The 21299-nt window shown below is 44.2% G+C and overlaps 1 non-coding gene and 1 pseudogene across 1 annotated transcript; both read left to right on the top strand.

The window, feature by feature from the left end:
* Window positions 1–5784: 5784 nt before the first annotated feature.
* Window positions 5785–6371, top strand: LOC131489764 (lipid transferase CIDEC-like; annotated as a pseudogene).
* Window positions 6372–9629: 3258 nt separating this feature from the next.
* TRNAK-UUU (transfer RNA lysine (anticodon UUU)) lies at window positions 9630–9702 on the top strand. Its single transcript has one exon. It is a non-coding gene; the product is annotated as a tRNA-Lys (tRNA).
* Window positions 9703–21299: the final 11597 nt, after the last annotated feature.

Here is a 21299-nt window from a genome sequence, read left to right as displayed (position 1 = left end):
GAAAGCATACACACATGACAAAGCTGTTCGACATTATTAGCTGCGATGGAAATGCAAGTTAAAACCACAATGAGAGACCATGTCAAACTTCTCAGAATCGCTAAAATAAAAAATAGTGATAACACGAAATGCTGGCAAGGATATAGAATCATCGAATAGGAATGTAAAATGGATCAGCCATGCTGGAAAATACTTGGTCAGTTTCTGAAAAAAACAAAAACAACGAAATATGCAGTTGCTGCATGGGCCAGCAATTGCACTCTTTGACATTCATCCCAAGAGATAAAAACTTAAGTTCATGCAAAACCAGTACCCGAGGGCGTGTAGCGGCTTTATTCATGAGAACCCCAAACTGGAAATAGCCCAGATGCCCTTCAGTGGCTTGCACAAACTGTGGGGCATCCATATCATGGAACACTACCCAGCAATAACGAGGAATGAACTGTTTTGTTTTGTTTTGTTTTGTTTTAACATTTTTAATTTATTTTTGGGACAGAGAGAGACAGAGCATGACCGGGGGAGGGGCAGAGAGAGAGGGAGACACAGAATCGGAAACAGGCTCCAGGCTCCGAGCCATCAGCCCAGAGCCTGACGCGGGGCTCGAACTCACGGACCGCGAGATCGTGACCTGGCTGAAGTCGGACGCTTAACCGACTGCGCCACCCAGGCGCCCCGAGGAATGAACTGTTGATAACACCCTGCAACTCAGAGCATGGGAATTAGTCCGAACGATAAAAGCCAATCTCAAAGGTTATGTACTGTATGATTTCATGTATAGGGCATTCTTGAAAGAACAAAATTACAGATAAGAACATACTAGTGATTGCCAGGGGTTCAGGGATGGGAGTTGGGAGGATATAAAAGGGAAACATGAGGCAGCCGTGTGGTGGTGGAACAGGTCTGTATCTTAATTGTACATGGAGCTAGACTTGTGATAAAATGGCATCGACAGACACACACACAGGAGCCCTTATAAAACTGGTAACATCTGAATAAGTACTGTGGATCCCGTGGATCGTATCAGTGTCCGTTTCCTGGTTTTGATATGGTACTTTAGATGTTACCAACTGGAAGAGGCTGGACAAAGTTCACTGGACTTTCCAGTGTTGTGGGTTGGTTTTGTTTTTTTTTTTTTTCTGCAACCTCTTGTGAATCTATCATTATTTCAAAATAAAAAAAAAATATTTCTTAAAAAACTACCCTTGGGCATAAAACAATTTTTTAGTTTGGAATTACCTCGGGATATATACGTTTTAAGAACTCTTATTTTGCACCTAATGCTAATTTGCTTTGGTAAGTGCATCTACTTGTAAATCTGTCCTGCTATTCGGCACCCTGTTCTGTTCTGCTAAACATAGTGTTAAAGAGCATTTTTGGTAGGACAGTATGGACTGTTCTAGGACTTTCTAGATTTTTGCGAGCGGTATCTAGAAATGATATGTGGGCAGTAAGTGGATCAACTTGTTTGAATGAACGTGGTTACTTTTGTAAACATCTCATGGCAGATCCTGTTAGAGCACATACAGATTCTGTGTTTCCCCATGATGGCAGTAAACTTGCTCAGTCTTGGGGGGTTGGAGGGTTATGGGTATTTTTCATAACTATCACTTCCTGAACTTGACCTTTATTATACTTTCCATATTTGCTAATACGCAATATACTTGAAGTATGTCTTTAATATTACCTGACTTTTTATTTAATTTATTTTTTTAATGCTTATTTTTAAGAGAGAGAGAGCACATCGTGTGCACGCACACATGAGCCAGTGGGGGAGGAGCAGAGAGAGAGGAAGACACAGAATCCAAAGCAGGCTCTAGGCTCTGAGCCATCAGCACAGAGCCCGATGCAGGGCTCAAACCCACAAACCATGAGATCATGACCTGAATCAAACTCGGATGCTTAACCGACTGAGCCACTCAGGCACCCCAAAATTACCTGACTTTTTAAAACATTTTTTTTAACGTTTATTTATTATTGAGAGACGGAGAGAGACAGAGCATGCGCATGGGAGGGGCAGAGAGAGGCGGTGACACAGAACCTGAAGTAGGCTCCAGGCTCCGAGCTGTCAGCACAGAGCCCGACAGGGGGCTCCAACTCAAACTGCGAGATCATGACCTGAGCTGAAGTCAGACGCTTAACTGACTGAGCCACCCAGGCGCCCCAAAATTACCTGACTTTTTAAAAGCACACAATACCATTCTCATCTATTAGGTGCCACTTTTTTGCATATATTATCTCATTTAGGACTCCTATTAATCCAATTAAAAATACGCTTTCTTCCTTTCTTAAAACAGAAACATGAGAAGTTACTTGCCTGAATAAATAGTCCATGAACATTGTTATTGCAGCAATACTATTCTTGCTTACAGCACTGTTGAAACTCTCCTCTGGGTTTTTTTTTTTGGGGGGGGGGGGGCGGGTGGGGACACTTTGCAGCATATTCTTTTGACTGCACTCAGTTGTGGAAAATTTTCACCTTCTAAAGTTTAGAACCTGGGGCGCCTGGGTGGCGCAGTCGGTTAAGCGTCCGACTTCAGCCAGGTCACGATCTCGCGGTCCGTGAGTTCGAGCCCCGCGTCGGGCTCTGGGCCGACGGCTCGGAGCCTGGAGCCTGTTTCCGATTCTGTGTCTCCCTCTCTCTCTGCCCCTCCCCCGTTCATGCTCTGTCTCTCTCTGTCCCAAAAAAATAAATAAAAAATGTTGAAAAAAAAAAAATTAAAAAAAAAAAAAAAAAGTTTAGAACCTTATTTATCTACCTACCTACCTAGATCTCTCATCAAAAGGAATTCAGCACAAATTAAAACAAGGTCGTTATTTTTACTTGCCGGCTTATAGACATTCAATCCCAGTACCAGCAAGAATACTGAGGAACAGCAACCCTCTGCATTGCCAGGGACAGTATGACTCACTACAAACCTTTGGAAAGCAATTCGGCAATATATGTGTCCAAGCCATTTAGAAATGTTCAAACATTTTAAGGAGGCATTCCTTTCCTGGGCATGTATCCTGTAAGAAATAAGCCCACTGACCCAGTCAAAGGAAGGAAGCACGCGGAGCCACAGTGAAGCGAGGCTTGAATCAACGTTCTTGCAAGAGCAGGTGTCTGACAGGCATACTCGGAGCAGTTACAGCTGACAATTTATTTCCTAGCGTGCAAGCCCCTCCCCTGGTTCCCCATTGGCTGAGTGCCACCGAGGGTACAGCCTTACCAGGCATCACTTGTGCCCACGTAAAGCATTAAGTAATCTGATTAGAACAAATGTACATTCCCTGAGGTGATGCAGAGACTTTCAGTCCCTCCTCCCTTTGTTCTTTGGCACATGCTCATCGCAAAGCTGGTGAAAATAAGCCTGCAAGACAAAAGGGAAGAAGAACCAGGTAGTGAAGTGTCTAAGGGTTTGTGACTCCATTGTTGGTGGGTGGGGGGAAGGGGGGGGGTCGTATATATTTCCGATAGGTTATAAACCTCTTGTTAACTAGAGACACTACAACTTTCATTCTGGTATTTCTGAAGATGAATCTTCTTCCTCACTTCTCACAATCTTATATTTTAAAGTTTATTCAAAGTGAGGTCCGATGCCATAGATATCTAATGGAAACCTAGTCCATTGCCTATGAAATATATTCCACCCTCCAATTGACTATCAGGTGACTTCTGTTCTCACCTGGGGAGTCGTGGCAGAGCCATCCGAGGAAACCATTAAACCCTGCTGCAGATCGTGGGCTAGAGGAGGTTGGAAACTGGCACCACAGCCACCCCACTGTGAAGGGCTAGGGTTCCAGTTAGTTTCATTTGCATCTCTAAGTACAAGGTGGGTTAGCCGACTTCTCCTCTGCATGTGTAAAGAGCCCAGCATGAGTACTGCAGTTAAGAGTTCCACAGTTCTGATTTCCACTGTGTTGATCGCAAACGCACAGCTCCTAGGACTACTATTTTGAAGTAAGAACCATTTAAGTGCGTATACTCCCCTGTGCTCCTTTGCAAATCAGTCTTATTCAAAGGCTTTTCTTCCAGGGTTAGCTTTTGCCTTTCCTTTTCAACTGTTTTTTGTTTTTGTTTTTTTTGCTAACGAATCCACTATTCTCTTCCACCCTGCCCCCAAATTTGGCCTTCTATTTCAAGGGCTTAAAAGTATTTATAAAGACTCTCAATACCAAGTGCAAACGAATCCTTGTACACACTTTAAAAGGATCCTGCAATACCTTTCAGCATCTATCACTCACCCCCTATTGTTTATTGCCCCCCCATGCAATGCCCATCCTTGTTCCTGTCTTATTTTGTTACATGTGTGAATGATTGCTCCCCACCCACAGTCCCTTCTTAGAAATGCTTCTGTTTCCACAGGCCAGACAAGCTACCCCTACCTGCCCATCACTGTGAACTGGACCCATGTGACCAGGGTCCAGTTCACATTCCACTTGCTAAATTGGAAGACATTCCACTTGCTCCAAGAATTTGGAGTTGGGCAGGAAGCTTGTCTCTTCTGAATTTGGATATAGGGATTGAGAGAATGGTCTGCAAAGGACCAACTAGAATGCCAACAAATCGTGGGGTGAAATCACCACTTGGGGACAGTAGCAAAGATGAGAGGCCAGGGAGGTGGTGGTGACCAGGAGAGAGAGAGAGAGAGAGAGAGAGAGAGAGAGAGAGAGAGAGAAACTGCCTGGAGTTGGTATTCTCAATCTCGAAGCTCAGTTGGGTTCCTGGGGGTCCTGTTTCTATATAATAAATCTCCCTTTATGTGAACTAGCATAAATGGGTTTTAGTTAATGACACTAAATAATCCTTGAATCATATTCTCCGAGTGGGTCTTCAAAATAAAGATTATATAAACTAATGAATAAATATTAACCATATTAGGCACCAATCCCATTCTTTCTTTTCTTCTCTTTTTCTGCTCCTTTAAAAAACTGTGAAATAGGCCATCTGTACAGAAGAGTGCATACAATTTCTATATAAGGTTAAAACCACCTCTGGTTGAAACTATGCTCGTGTTTTATGAATTCCTCTGGGCCAGGTAGTAAATATTTTTCACTTTGCAGGGCATCCAGTCTTTGCCAGAACTTCTCTGGTCTGTTTGCAGCACTAAAGCGCATAATGAATGTGGTCGTGTTCCAGTAAATTTTATTATAAAAACAGGCAGCAGGCTGCATTTGGCCCGTAGGTCATCGTTGAAAGACTATGGCTTAAAGAAGACTTATTATCCCTGGTCCAAAGAATTTTAAAGCAAAGTTCTGCATAACCACCACCCAGGTCAATAATACAGCTAACACTGGAGAAGTTTCTGTCTGCCCATCCTAGATAATAATTCCTCACTTCCTTAAAGACCACCGTTCTGACACTTGCGGTGGACATCTTGCTTCTCTTTACAGCTTTCTCAGCAACGTATGCATTACTGGGCAGGATAGGTTACTTTTGCCTGTTTTAAAAACGCTAATAAATGGAACCCTACTTCATGTGTTCTTCTTTTTCTCCTTTTCCTCCTCCTCTGGGCTTACACAATCTCTTCCAGACTTTAATAAGAGGAAACACTTCCCAAAGGCATTATGGTGGGGAGGTGACGAGGCTGTGGGGGTGGCCCAACCCAGTCTGGCTGATGAGGTTGGAATAGGCCACGAAGTTCCTCAACTTTTTCTACTTCGAGTCCCTCAGCAGATGTGTGGCAGTGACGCATGGGTGGTGACCCTGTAGCTGCTGGAGCCCGGTCTGGGGCCCTGCAGAGTCGGCAGTGCCAACCAGAGCAGGCAGAAGGGCTTTGTGACACCTTGAAGATCTCCTTCCAGGTCAGGGACACCCTGATGCTGGCAGACAAACCCTCTTCTTGGTGCTGGAGGAAGACAGCAGAGTAAAGACAGAAGAGTATTTCCAAACCCTGACAGACAAGACAGCGTCCGTGGTCCTCCAGAAGGGGCAGAAATAGCAGTCCCCATCAGAGCAGCTGAGGTCCCACGTGCAGGGGGGAGAAAACTGAAAGCCTGGGAGAAACCCTTGAGAGGTGCCAACCCCATGCTTGTCTTGATGCAAGGGACCGGGTACTAATTTCCCCCTCCCATAAGACTGCCAAGAAGATCAAAGTGGCCTGCAAAACCTTTGACCGGTACAAAATTAACCCACAGGACTTCGTTGGTTGTTTGAGAGTGACGGCAACTCATGATGGGACGTACTCCATTTCCTATGATATGCACTTCTACGGGGTCAAGTGCATCATGAAGGAAGCTCTTTACTGGCCCCTCGGTGGCATGCAGGCCATAGGCCACATGCTGCTTGCACCTTCTGCTACACGCAGCAACTCTTGGACGCCGCAGAGGGAGGGCAGCCCCAGGGCAGGGCCATGTCTGTCTTGCCAACCAGTCTGAAGATACTACAATGAAGGTCCAAGTCCTTGGACGCCTTCCCAGCCAAAGACCAGACTGGGAACCCAATGTTCAGCTGGTAGCATCAGGCTGGCAGCTAAAGAGCTTCTTGCCTCCTCGTACCTCCCTCTCCCCAACAAGATCATGAATGAGGAAGCATGAGGAAGGACAAGAAACCAGGTGTGGGCCGGCCAAAGGAGAACTAAGCGTTCTTGGCCTGGCCTAGTTTGTTCCTGCCCAACGTAGCTTAGCTGACCAAGGCTATGGCATGAAGTCTGCTCCTCAGCAACCCGTATTTTCACACGCTATATTTTCAGTACACTCCTGGCCCCCCCATGCAGAGTACTCCTGAGTGAACGCTCGAGTCCCCTAGTGCGACATTAGAATGTTCACAATAAACTATTTATGCTGGGGGAGAGGACACTCCCCACCTCATTTTATGAGCCTGGTATAAATTCGATATTAACATTGGACAAGACATTATGAGAAAGGATAATTCCAGGCTAATTTCACTCAGGAACATTAGATGTAAAAATCCTATACAAAATATTTACAGATTGCAGCCATACGCAAAAGGCCAATATACATAATGACCAACTTACTCTTCCCCCCAGGAAAGCAAGATGTGCTTCACAGTCAAAAATCAACCACTGTAATTCTCTGTATTCACTGAACAGAGGAGAAAAACTATTTGCGTAATCACCTCAACAGGCGTAGAAAGGGTTTTGCTTAAGTTCACCCATTTATGGTTAAAAAGAAAGCTTCTAGCAATCCAGGAAGTGAACTTCCTTAATCTGATCATAAGCATTCACAAAAAGCTTATACTAAACACCATAATTAATCATTAAATGTTAAAACTTTTTTTCTTTTGGTTTTGAGAATAAGGCAAAGTGTGCTGACTAATCTCTGAGAAGCAGACGCCAAGATGGATCTCGAAGTGCAATGTACTTGTTGGAGGTGACGCTTGTGAAAGATCGAGAGGGAGCAGGATTGGGCAGAGAAAGCCGCAGGCTTCAGTGTGGCTCTGACGCATGTGGTAGGAGAGGGGAGGGACGAACAAGAGACGGGAGCAGCCTCCGATCGATCGCAGTGCAGCTCTGGGGATATCTCCACCAACCCAATGGGGAGCTGTGTCTCAAAGATTTCCCATAGGGGAACCCCAGGCTGCCCAAATAAGTGACTCCTTCCACCACTGCCATGCTCACTTGTTGGCTGGAAGCCACTCTGGAACTGCTTGGCCCCAGCTCAGAAGCTGGAGGAGATCCTGAAGCCGCCTGCAGTCGGAGGCTGTGAGCTAACCACACTCCCAACATCAGGCTCATTTCTGAAGGGGGATCTCAGAGGCGTAGCTCCATGGTGCCACAAGGATTTCCAGTGTGACCAAGTCTGTTCAACACTGTGCTAGAGGCCCCAGGCAGGCCATAAAGAATAGGGAAATAGGAAACAAAATTTAGGTAAGAAGAAATAACACTGACATTATTCGAAGATTCTATCAATTGCAAAGGCCAAAGGAATATACAAGTAAATATTTAGACTAATTGAGTTCAGCAAGTGTGCTACATACAATGTCTATTTTATTTTATTTTTCAGTGCTTATTTATTTATTTTGAGGGAGAGACAGAACGCAAGCAGGGGAGGGGCAGAGAGAAAAGGAGACAGAGAATCCCAAGCAGGCTCCATGCTGTGAGCCCTGAGCCCGATGCAGGGCTTGATCCCAGGAACTGTGACATCACGACTTGAGCTGAAATCAAGAGCCAGACATTTAACCAACTGAGCCACCCAGGTGACCCATGTACAATGTCTATTTTAAAACTGAACTGCAGGGGCACCTGGGTGGCTCAGTCAGTTGAGCATCTGACTCTTGGCATCAGTTAAGGTCATAATCTCACAGTTTGTGGGTTTGAGCCCTGTACTGGGCTCCATGCTGACAGTGCAGAGCCTGCTTGGGTTTCTCTCTCTCTGTCTTTCTCTGCCCCTCCTGTGTGCACACACGCTCTCTCTCTCTCAAAATAAATAAACTTTAAAAAAATTAAAAGAAAAGAAAAGTTAATTGCATTCCCACATCCTAATAAGCTAAGAATCAAATATGTAGGAATACAATTAACAAAGGATGTGCAAATGAACAAATGATGTTTTTACACAGTGAACTGTAATACATTATTGAGAGAAACACACACACACACACACACACCCCACTAAGTATATGGAGAGATAAACCATACTCATATATTGGTAAATCAATATCGTAAAAATGTCAATTCTCTCCAGTGATGCAATTCTGATCAAAACTCCCAGTGTTTTTCTTTCTTTCATCACAGAATTTAACAAACCAATTCTAAATATTTTATCAAAATGCAAAGGACTAAGAATAGACAAGGTATTATTGAAAAATTAGATGGAGGCCATACTTCACTAAATATCAAGACTTACGAAACTAAAACAATGAGGTAGGATGGCGTTGGGGTAACAATGGATAGAGACTAATGGAAGAGACCGAGACTCCAGGAAAGACCATGCAACATGGACAATGGATTTAGGCCAAGGACAGCACTTCAGAGCAATAGAGGATGGCCTTTTCAATAAACAGTGCTGGGCAGTTGGACCTTCATATAAAGAAAATGAAACTTGACCTTACCTTACCCCATATGCAAAAGTTAATAACAGGTTGATCATAGATCGTGCAAGGCTAAACAACAGTGTTTGTAGAAGATAATATAAACAATAGGGAAGGATTTTTACAGCAGAACACAATGTTTTAAACATAAAAGGTTTAATAAATTTCCTTGAGCGTGAAAAGCAAGCCACAAAGTGGGAGAAAATATTTGTGACACACAGACCAAGAAGAACGTGTATTGGGAATATATGCCGAACACCCATATAATTCAACAAGAAAGAGATAATAAGGGGGGAAATTGGGCGAAAGAAGGGATATCCAAATAGCTAAGAAGCATGAAAATATGTACAACCTCACTAGTCATGAGGGACATGCCAACTAAAACCACAATGTAGGGGCACCTGGGTGGCTCAGTTGGTTAAGCATCTGACTCTTGATTTCGTCTCGGGTCATGATTTCACAGTTTGTAGGATCGAGCCACACATCGGGCTCTGTGCTGACAGTACAGAGCCTGCTGGGATTCTGTCTCTCTCCCTCTACCCCTGCCCTACTTGTTCACGTGCCTCTGTCTGTCTCTCTCAAAACAAATAAATAAACATAATAAAATAAAATAAAATAAAATAAAATAAAATAAAATAAAATAAAACTACAACGTAGAGGTGCCTGGCTGGCTCAGTTGGAAGAGCATAAGACTTTTGATCTCAGGGTTGTGGGTTCGAGCCACATGTCGGGTGTAGAGATTATTTGAAAATAGAGTCTCCAAGGAAAACAACAACAACAACAACAACAACAACTGCGATGTAAAATGACACTACACGCACCAGAAAGACTGAAATTAAAAGGACTAAGAGGATAATAGCATCAGTTGTATCGTATTCTTCTCGGTTTTTATAACCTGAACCTAATCGTAAAGAAACACTAGACAAACACCAACTGGGGGACGTTCTACAGAATAAGTATATTTTTCAACAATGCCAATATCATGAAAGACAATAGCTGAGGAATGGTTCCATCTTAATGAAAAGAAAGGGGAGGGGGGCCTCACTGGGTCAGTGGGTAGAGAGAGCAACTCTTGATCTCAGGGTTGTAAGTTTGAGCCCCACGTTGGGTAAAGAAATTACTTAAAATAAAATAAAATTAGTTAAGAAACAAAAGAAAAGAAAACTAAGGGGACATGAAAGCCACATGCATTGAGTGACCCTGGATTAGATTCCATCCTAGAAAAATAAAAATTACTCTACAGGAGGACATTTTTGAGACCATTGGTGAAATCTGAATAAGATCCACAAACAAGATAATGGAATTATTTCAAGATTATAGTTTTGATTTCAGTAATTATATTATGATTACTTAAATGAATGTCCTTGTTCTTAGGAAATAATCATACTTAATCTTTAAGGATTAGAGCCTGATTCTGCAACTTAGTTTTAAATGTTTAGAAATATGTATCTATAACGTTATCATATGCTTATACATTAATAAATGTAAATACATTTATAATATTTATATATCATGGAATGTATATTATATATGATAAAGTTAGACAAATACATAAGAAAGCAAATGAGGCAAATGCTTTCGATAGACTACATTGATCAAAGATACTGGACAAGGCTTTTAAAATATAACCTATAAATTAATATTGATTTATGCAAAACAAGGCTGTGAAATTCTATTGAATTAAATGAGCGTCCTCAGATATATTGAGAGAAAGAGGGCACGCCACCATTGCCTCTGTAGCAAATTCCCATTTATCTCTTCTATGGCTGGTTACCAATGGCCTTTTCAGACATCCTAGATGTCCAGAGATCTCTCCCAAGTCAGTCATCTCACTTTGGATGTAGAAAGCACATTACGGAGGTTCAATAAACTTTGGCTAATGGTAGTGACATTTGCAAGCAATAAAAGAAGGTTGGTTAATGAGTTCATTTTACAGATTATACCTGATAGCTGTGTCCTGCTTTGCAAACTTAGTTTAATAGTCTTGAGCCACAATTTAAGGCTGTTCATTTATTATTAAAGAAGATTAGAAGACACCATAGTCCACGTAAAGGTAATCACCGATTCCTTCTCTTTGGGAGCTTGTACTTCTCAGGGCACGGGCACATCTACCCCCATTTCATAGTAATAGATGCACATTCTTTTTCTCAGCTGAAGCCCAAAGAACTATAGTTCAGAGTCATATTTTATTTGTTTTTTACTTTTTTAAGTTTATTAAAAACTTTTTGAAATGTTTATTTATTTTTGAGAGAGAAGGAGACAGAGTGCAAGCAGGGGAGAGACAGAGAGAGGGAGACACAGAATCCGAAACAGGCTCCAGGCTCTGAGCTGTCAGCCCAGAGCCCAACTCAGGGCTTTACCTCACAAACCACGAGATCATGACCTGAGCTAAAGTCGGATGCTTAACCGACTGAGCCACCAAGGCACCCCCCACCCCTTTTTAATGTTTTATTTAGTTTTAAGACAGAGCACGAGCATGGAGGGCCAGAGAGAGAGGGAGACACAGAATCTGAAGCAGGCTCCAGGCTCTGAGCTGTTAGCACAGAGCCCGAAGCGGGGCTCGAACTCACGAACCATTGAGATCATGACCTGAGCTGAAGTCGGATGCTTAACTAACTGAGTCACCCAGGCGCCCCTTTAAGTTTATTTATTTTTGAGAGAGAGAGAAAGAAAGAGAGAAGGGAAGGGGTCGAGGGGAGCCTGATTCAGAGTCAATGTGGAGCCTGGTCTTGTGAACCACGCGATCATAACCTCAGCTGAAACCAAGAGTCGGACGCTTAACCGACTGAGCCACCCAGGTGCCCCAGAGTCATATTTTAAACTAAAGGCAGATCTATTGATGCCTAGCTAAGCACTAATTAGTAGGCACGGCTGTCTGTACTATTGCTAGAAAATTAAAACCATATAAGGTTCACTATAATAACTTTTCCTACACGCAAAAGGAAAAACTCCTGGAAGAAGATCATTTCTACTAGTGTTCCTTAGATTATCCACAGCTTAAAATATACACGAGATCTTATATGCTCATACATGCCTAAAGAAATTCTGGAAGAATGTCCCTGAAACTGAAAAAAGCAATTAGCGACCTGTGAGGGCTCCGAGATGAAAAGCGTACAGATGAAGGACCCAAAAAGTTTTCACTGCAAAGTGTTTCACATTTTTAAGTTCATGAACTGTGTGAATTATTTATGATTGAGAAAAGAAATCCACAGCTAGCTGAGTGCACTCAACAAAGACGCAACTTTGACTTTGGAGTTTTATAAGGATAGTTTTCTGCCCCTGAAAGCCTCTTTTGTTTGCCCCAGCCCGTCATGCAGGTGTTGGTGATAACAGGGCACAGAATAAGTTGAAGTTTATGAGATTATGCGTAAATAAAGGACACCTGCCCTCCCCATTGTTCCGCAATTCTCCATCCAAAGATAAACTTGGTACATTACAAATGAAGTTTGTGGCATTGCTCCAGAGAGGTAGGAATAAATGAAATCTTCTCAGTGCCAGATGGATTTATTTACGTTTCAATCACATGAAAGAAAACTCCAGAGTCCCTCTTTTTAAAAAGTATTTGTTATATTGCTTTTCTGATCGCAAGAATGAGATAGAGATTGTTGTAGGAACTTTGGAATACACAAAAACTAAAGAGGAAAGCTCACTAATCAGAGTTTAACAGAGTTTAACAGGGGTGAAGTTAGCCTTCCGCATGTAGAACACATTTACGAGGCAGAGAATGAATTTCAACTCAGCTGTGACCGGATAGTTTATTTTTTCCTAATTACGGGACATGATACACCAGCCTCTGAGTGTTGGCAGGAACCACGGCCTCTTATTAAAACTGGAAATCAGCTGTCCCAATTTATAGACATGCTATGATCCCAAACGCATTTGGAATGCAAGCATACTTTTCTCATAGAACAACATAGAAATGATGGCAAGATTCTGAGGCAAGCAGAAGGTCCACATAATTCACAGTGACTCACAAGGCCAGCAGTGCTTTGTTACAATGAAAAAGGGAAGAGAGTAGACCTTTTGTTTGCCTAAAAAAAAAAAAAATTTATACAGAAAGTATTTTGTTACACTGATATGAGAAATATACAGGATGTTTCTATCAGTGAATAAACTTCTATCAATTATTTACCTAAGGTGATTTTATTCCTTGTTTGCTCCAAAACTTTCACCTTTAAGTCTTTTCCTCTCACCCTTGCTCACCATTACCATCGGGCTTTCATTTCTAAACGCTTTCCCCATTTTTACTATCTTCATTCTCATCAGCCCTAACTTTGAATTCAAACAAATCATTTTCAATTTCCCATGGAATTTCAAGATCGAAAAATTCTTGTGTGGGACCACATCAAACTGAGAAGCTCTGCGCAGCAAAGGAAGTCACCGACAAAATGCAAAGAGAACCTACTGCATGGGAGAAACCATTTGCAAATCCTACATCTGATAAGGGGCTATTATCCAAAAGACATGAAGAATTCATACAACTCATTAGCAAAACAACAAACAATCGGTTAAAAACTGGGCAGAGGATCTGAATAGACATTTTCCCAAAGAAGACATCCAGATGGCCAACAGGAACCTGAAAAGGTGCTCGATATCACCGATCACCTGGAAAATACAGATCAAAACCACATCGAACAGACTTTTAGATATGGAGAACAAATTGATGGTTGCGGGTGGGGGAGGGAGGAAGGGAGGTGATGGGGAAAGGTGAAACAGGTGAGGGATTAAGTACAGACTTCCAGTTATAAAATAAATAGGTCACGGAGATGACAAGTACAGCATAGGGAATACAGTCAATAATATTGTGCTACTGCTATATAGTGACAGACGGTGAGAACACTGTGGCAAGCACTAAGTAATGTATACAGTTGTTGAATCGCCATGTTGCACACCTGAAACTAACATAACATTTTATGTGAATTACACTTCAATTAAAAAAACCCACAAGGAGATAACTCCTCGCACCTGTTAGAATGAATGGCTATTCTCCAAAAGACGAAAAATAAGTGTTGACGGGGATACGAAGAAAAAGAGAAGCTTTGACACTGTGGGTGGGAATGTAAATTGGTGCAATTATGGAAAGCCGCATGGAGGCGCTTCCAGAAATTGAAAAGAACTACCATGTGATTTAGCAATTCCACTGCTGGTATTTATCTGAATAAAATTAAATACTAATTCAAAAAAGCATATGCACCTCCACGTCCATGGAAGCATTGTTTATAAGAACCAAAAGATGGAAACAATGGAAGAGTCCACTGAGATATATATCTAGATATAATATATCTATTATAGATATAGATATATAGATATAGATACAGATATAGAATAGAATATTATTTAGCCATAAAAAATATGGAAATCCTGCAACTTGTAACAACATGGATGAACCTTGAGGGCATTATACTAAGAGAAATAAACTGGAGAAAGACAAATACCATATGATTTCACCCCTATGTAGAATATAAAAATGAGGGGGTGCCTGGGTGGCTCAGTCGGTTGAGTGCCTGACTTCGGCTCAGGTCATGATCTTGCAGTTCGTGAGTTTGAGCCCTGAGTTGGGCTCTGTGCTGGCAGCTCAGAGCCTGGAGCCTGCTTCAGATTCTGTGTCTCCCTCTCTCTCTGCCCCTCCCCTGCCCGTTCTCTGTCTCTGTCTCTCAAAAATAGAATATAAAAATGGAAAGAGGGGCGCCTGGGTGGCTCAGTCGGTTGGGCGTCCGACTTCGGCTCAGGTCACGATCTCGCGGTCCGTGAGTTCGAGCCCCGCGTCGGGCTCTGGGCTGATGGCTCAGAGCCTGGAGCCTGCTTCCGATTCTGTGTCTCCCTCTCTCTCTGCCCCTGCCCCGTTCATGCTCTGTCTCTCTCTGTCTCAAAAACAAATAAAATGTTAAAAAAATTTTTTTTTAAATGGAAAGAAAAACAATAACAAAAAAAGAGCCCATAGAAACAGAGAATAGATTGATGGTGGCCAGAGGTGGTGGGGGGCAGGAGAATGGGTGGAGAGGGTCAAAGGCATAAACTTCCAGTTATAAAAGAAATCCTGGGGATGTAGCATATAGCATGGTGAGTATAGTTAACAATATTATATATTTGAAGTTGCAAAGAGAGTAGATCTTAAAAGTTCTCAAAAGAAAATTTCTGCAACCGTGCATAATGACGGGTGTTACAAGACTTATTATGGTGACCATTTTGCAGTAGCCACAAATATCAAATCATTAGGTTGCGCATCTGAAACTAATACAATGTCATATACCAATTATACCTCAAACACAAATCTTGTGTGTGGAGGACACATAGTTCTGGCTTTCTTTTGAGGGTGTCTGACCTTCTAGGCTATAGAGCCGTCTGAGCAACCCCTTCATCTCCGCGAGGAGCCTAACTGTGACGACGTGACCACCGCCAGCAACAGACACAACAGCAGCGGCAAAATGACAGCTGTCATTTGCAGTTCACTTACCTCGTCCCAGGCGCTATTTTTAGAAGGAAACTTCTTTCTGTCGGTCTAAGATCGTGAGAACCACACTCCGAAACCCACAAAACAGATGAGAGCCAACAACTGTCCTGGGGTCGTGTAGGACTTTGCTAGAACCGCCCGACGGAATACTGCCCGCAGGGGGGGCTTACATACCAGAAGTTGATTTCTCCCCATTTGAGGCCGGAAGTCTGCTATCGAGGTGTCTTCAGGTTTGTTTTCTCCTGACACCTCTCTTCGGCTCTCAGATGGTCTCCTTCTGCCCGTGTCCCCACACGGTCTTTCTTGTGGGTGCTCGACCATGGTGTCTTTTCCTCTTCGTGTAAGGACCCCAGTCCTGTTGGGTGAGAGCCCCACCCAGACAACCTCATTTAACCTTAGTTACCTCCGCAAAGGCCCTATCTCCAAATTCAATCACCTTGGGGGCTGGGGCTTGAACCTGTGAATTGGGGGTAGGTGAGGACACAATTTAGCTCATAACAGGTAATATAGTCCTGCACTTTATCTCTACCCCCTGCCCCAGACCCCTACCGTAGCCAATTAAACGCCTGCCCTGCGCTGGATCTCCTGGGAGTTTGGACGCAGGCAGAGATGCTGGCTCTCTTTGCTGACTGCTTCCGGGGGAGAAAGCTTCCCGTGAGACTGAGCTGGGGCAAGGAAGGCTGGTCCACACAGCAACAGCACCAGCAGCACCAGCATCAGAACTTAATATGTGGTTCTCTGTGTTGTATATGTATGAGGTTCTTTAATTCTCACAATAACCCTCTAAGGTAGTAGTATTCCCTCCAATGTATAGTGACGGAAGGAAAGGAGAGTTGAATAATTTACCCAAAGCCAAATAATAATTTATGTTAGCTTTACATAAAGAAGCAGAGAACATATGAGAGAGAGAGAGAGAGAGAGAGAGGTAAAGATTCACACACTAGAAAAGGCAAGAGCTCCTGCAAACAGAAGAAGACAGTTGGACAGACATTGGTACTTGGAGGAAGTGATTATCAAAATCACGATACTTTGGGGGCGCCTGGGTAGCTCAGTCAGTTAAGCGTCCGACTTCGACTCAGGTCACGATCTCTCGGTCCGTGAGTTCGAGCCCCGCGTCGGGCTCTGGGCTGATGGCTCGGAGCCTGGAGCCTGCTTCCGATTCTGTGTCTCCCTCTCTCTCTGCCCCTCCCCCGTTCATGCTCTGTCTCTCTGTCTCAAAAATGAATAAACGTTAAAAAAAAAAAATCACGATGATTTGGGAAATAAGGAGACAAGCATCCTCAGCCGTGTTCACAAGCTGGCGGGACCTGGACCTACCTGATGACGTGTGTGGAGTGCTTCTCACAGAGCCCAACCTGAAATGAACAGTAAGTGGAGGACAGTGATGGGGACACTATGTTTCCCACTCTTCTTGAAAGCAGACACATTGGCTCCAACTTGGGAATCAGAAGAGTTAGGCGTATAACCACCCATTTGACAAACGTTGGGTATGAATGCGTTGCCAGGCCCTCAGGTAGGTGGTGCCATAGCCCAGTGGGCCAGACTGACATGTTCTCTGTGCCCCCAGAGCTCAGCACCTGGCCCGGTGGGGGGCGGGAGGGGGAGACAGAGAAGCTGGGCGATGACACCTTAGTGTGAGAGGTGCCGTGGTGGCGTAAGGTATGTGGGGGCACATGGGTTGGCACCTTCTATACTTTGGGAATCACGAGAAAGCTCCCTGGTGGAAGAAACTTCCGTTGTGAGCTTTGCAAGACAGGTAGAGCGCCACTTGCTTGTTCATTTAATTTTTGTACGTTTACAGAGGACCTTCGAAGTCCAAGGCATTATGCTAAAGCTGGGAGTACAACAATGGCAGAGAAAGATGTGACTTTGCCCCCGTGTGCTTACGAGGTATCGGGGGAGACAAATGTGAAACAAGTATGCCGAGAGTAGGTGGGAGAGAGAATGCTCCAGTCTGCAGGACCAGCCAAGGCCGAGGTCTAGGGGCCAGAGAGTGTCTGTTGGGAAGTTCCATTGAGGGGTGACAAGAGATAAGGCCGAAGTAAGATCACCAACCACCTCGGGAGTCATGCGGTAAAGTGTGGGCTTCTTCCTGCTCTGGTGGAGATTTCCCACAGGGAGTCATCAGACCCCCATTTTGCAAAGTTCAGCGGGGCTGCGGTGTGGTTGCTGGATTGGGGGAGGCAAGCCAAGAGGGAAGTCAATTTGAAAGTCTGTTGCCCCAGGCCAGATGCCAAGTGATGGTGGTCTGGACTAGGGCTAGCGGTGCTGCAGAGAAGGGGACAGATCGGGGTTTGGGGGACAGATAAATTCAGGTTCTAGTAGAGAATGAGTGCCCCTATCCATTCTCCTGTAAGAAGGGATTTTTCCTCTTCCTCCTCTCCCTCTTCTTCCCCACCCCATCCTTCCTCATAGCATTCAAGCGAAAAGGGACTCCCACTCTGCCCAATTCTTAGGAAGCAATGGATTTTGTCCCTTCCTTCCAAGCCAGGAATGGACAGGTTGCTATCTTCCCCTCTGTGGCAATGAGAGGAGATGCCCGTTTTCCTTTAATGTCCCCTCTCCCTGTCAAACCAGGAGAGGGACAGGAGCCAGTCTTGTGGATTTGGCTTTTACTGTAAACTCCCCCCATCCCCCCATGAAATGAATGGGTGCACTTAGGGAGGGAGGGGAGCGGAGCACAAGGCCAACAGTTGAGGGACCTGGGTTTTATTTCCAATGGTACCTCCATCCCAACTGAACCCATCCCAACTGCCCTAGCCTCTGTTTCCTCCGTGGGAAAGCCAGAGGCTAAGTTAAAACCCCGTATAGCCTGTGAGCTAGATTTCAGAATGACATTTGCAGAAAAGAAAGTATTTTCTGAAGCTGTATTTACTTTGGGGTTTGATAAAAGAACATAAAAGGTTCTGATTGGTGCTATTTAAATATTTGTTCCAGGACTGATATTTGCGTTTAGGGCGAAATGAATGGATGCACATTATTTATGATTAACTCTAAAGCTCACAGGAAGGGAAATAACATACGGACTCAGAAGGCAGTTAAATCAGCCTGATCAGGAGTAAAATAAAGCCCTTGCTATCAACTCTTCCTCCTATTAGCTAACCCTATCTCCATCTTGCTTGTATATTTTCATGCGTCTTCTAAAACTTACCCTCATTGCTTTCAAAGGTTTTATAACCTCTAGGGGAAAGATGCAGGCAATTGAACTACACAATAAATAGTCAACACCAACTGCCCCTCCCCCACCCAATGCAAAGCTAATGGTCTTTGAGAATGGTCTACAACTGATTCCACTTAGCCCCTAATATTTTCCTGCTAATGGTCAATCCACTTTCAGCAGTAAAGACAGGGGCCAATGACCTAATTTTTTTTTTTTTTTTTTAATAACAAAGGGTACATAAATGGGCTGCGAATGGCTCCTCTCTGTAGAAGCAACACTCTCAGGGGTAAATTTTCAAATTGCTAATGGCCACCGTACGGGACAAGTGGGGATTTTCCTACAAAGGGATCAGAGAAGGCGACTGAAGATAATGGCTTTCATGAAGAGGGAGCTGGTAGCTAGGAGAATTAAATCCTTGGGTCTGTGGCAAGATCTGAACTGTGGAAATAGTTGAGATCAGAAAATTGTCTGGCCCTCTCGGCATTAGCTTGGGAAGGCTCTGATTGCTTGTTGCTCGTTTTAATGGTAGAGAGAGACCAGAATCAGATACATCACTGCAACCCAAAATCCTGGATAAATTAAACAAAATCCACCAATCTTCCGGGGGGAAATACATAAAAATCATGCTTTTTGCACTTTGATTTGTGAGGGGGTATACACATTTACTCCCTTCCCATGCCTGACTCCATCACTCCCCCCAGAGCGCTCCATCAACCATCAGGAAACCTTCAGCCCTCATCTAAGTGACGGGAGTATTCACTGTCTGCTTCCTGAGCTGCTGGCTTCTGTTAGCTCTTGTGATGCCCGTTTCACAGTCGGATGGATGTCCACCCATGACTCATGCTTCCTTTCCCATAAAGAAGCATGTTTCTGGGAGGCAGTTGCTCAGCGAGGCACTACATTTTCCAGACCCTTTTGTCACCGAGGTCAGGGCACAAACTAGGTCCTGCAATTGAATATGAACAGAAGTGACAAGAGTCTGTCCCAGGCTAAGAGTGTTATGGAGGGCCTTCTTTACCTTGCCCTTCTCCATCTGGCTCTGGATGGATGGATGCCCAGGGGGACTTTGAAAGTCACCGTGGCAGGTGACAAAGCCTCTGTCAGCTGGGTTCCTGAATCACTGTGTGCAGCGGGGCCCCTCTGATGCCAGTCAGGAAGACTGCTGTGGACGTGGCGTGAATGAGATGTACAAGCCGAGACGGAAACAGTTATGGACAGCGTTGGGTCATTCTTCCCCAACATCCTTTACTGGTCTTTCCCTTCTTCTAGACCTCCAAATGCTGGAGTGCTCCAAGGCTCCAATGTAACGTGTACAAAACTGAGGTCTTGATTCTACTTCCCCAAATCTATTCCTCCTCCAGCATTAGAGGTGAGCATAGGCTGTTGTGGAGCCACAGAGCGGCCCCTAACTCAGGCCACAGGGGTAAGGGGAGGTTTTCCGGAAACAATGGCACCAGAACTTAGTCTTGAAAGAATAGCGGGAAATACAGAAAGGAAATGGGGGTGGTTGAGGGCACTCCCCTCAGAAACCCAGAGGAAAGCAGGAAAGGTAGTGTGTCAGCTAGTTTGAAGAGTAAGATGTGAGTTTCAGGAGGAAGCTAGTTGTTGACAGAGCTTGGATCCTTCCCAACAAGGTATGTCTAGAAGGCCACACTGAGCCAATGGAAAGTTTAACAAACCGTTTATTATATAATTCCTGTTATCCCAGCCACGTTTATTACATAAACTTGAACAAAACTGAAGATAAGAATTAATTCCCTACCTCCCTGCCATTCAAGTCAAGCTCCCGGGTGCATAAGAAGTGAGTCCCACCCCGGGAAGGAGGCGAGCCACATCGGTGTTTCCCAAATCAGCATGCCCGTCAGAACCATTTAAAGGGCTTTTCAAAGTTAGACTCCAGATTCTGGGACTCTACCCATGACCTGCCTTCTTATTCTGCACACTGTTTCTTGGCAGCCATGCAGCTCTATGCCCCTCCAGCCATGATTCCAGCATGCCCCCAACTATAATTCCATGACGTTAGGGGTCTGTCACATATATCTGAGAGTCTGAGAGAATGAAGTTCTCGACTTTTCTTTTCAGCTAACAATGGCTACACGCCCTGAAGGGAACCCAGGAAAAGCTGCACAGGGGTATGCTGCCTCTGCATAGAGCCTGCCCCTGTGTATATACGTGCCTCACTTTGTCTAACCCCTTGTTTTCTTGTCTAAGTAAACTGGGATCCTGTGGCAAGAGTGGGTGCATACAGGCATGCGTTCGTGTGTGTGTGTGTGTGTGTGTGGCCTCTTTTCCCCAACGCCCACCCCAATCTATACCACCATGCTGCAGAGGCCCAGCATGGATGATCTCAGATGGCTTGCTCATTACCGCTCCCCTCCTCCCTCTCCTGGCTTCAGTTCCCCGCTGGGGAAGCCAGAGGGACACGGTTCTCAAGGAGAGCTCTGAAAGCAGCATGCAGGGAGGGAGCCATGGGCAAAGGAGTGAGCCGGTTCTGGACTTCAGCTTTACCAGGTGTACAATAGGACGTTTGGCTCAAATGCCTTCCAAGGAAACTTTGAGAGCTAAACTCCACGGGTCAGTGTTTTTTTGTTTTCATTTTTGTTTTTAAATGATGGCATCTGGTAATATTGTGCAGCTATCCAAAACAAAGCCCTTGTTCAGCCACACCTTTGAAAGGGACTTGGGAAAAATATGTGAAATTTGAAGTATCACCAAACTGT

The sequence above is a fragment of the Neofelis nebulosa genome, chromosome 11, assembly GCF_028018385.1.
Source record: "Neofelis nebulosa isolate mNeoNeb1 chromosome 11, mNeoNeb1.pri, whole genome shotgun sequence".
NCBI classification, from domain to species: Eukaryota; Metazoa; Chordata; class Mammalia; order Carnivora; family Felidae; genus Neofelis; species Neofelis nebulosa.
Note: the sequence above shows the minus strand (reverse complement) of the source record. Positions and strands in the feature narration are given on the sequence as shown.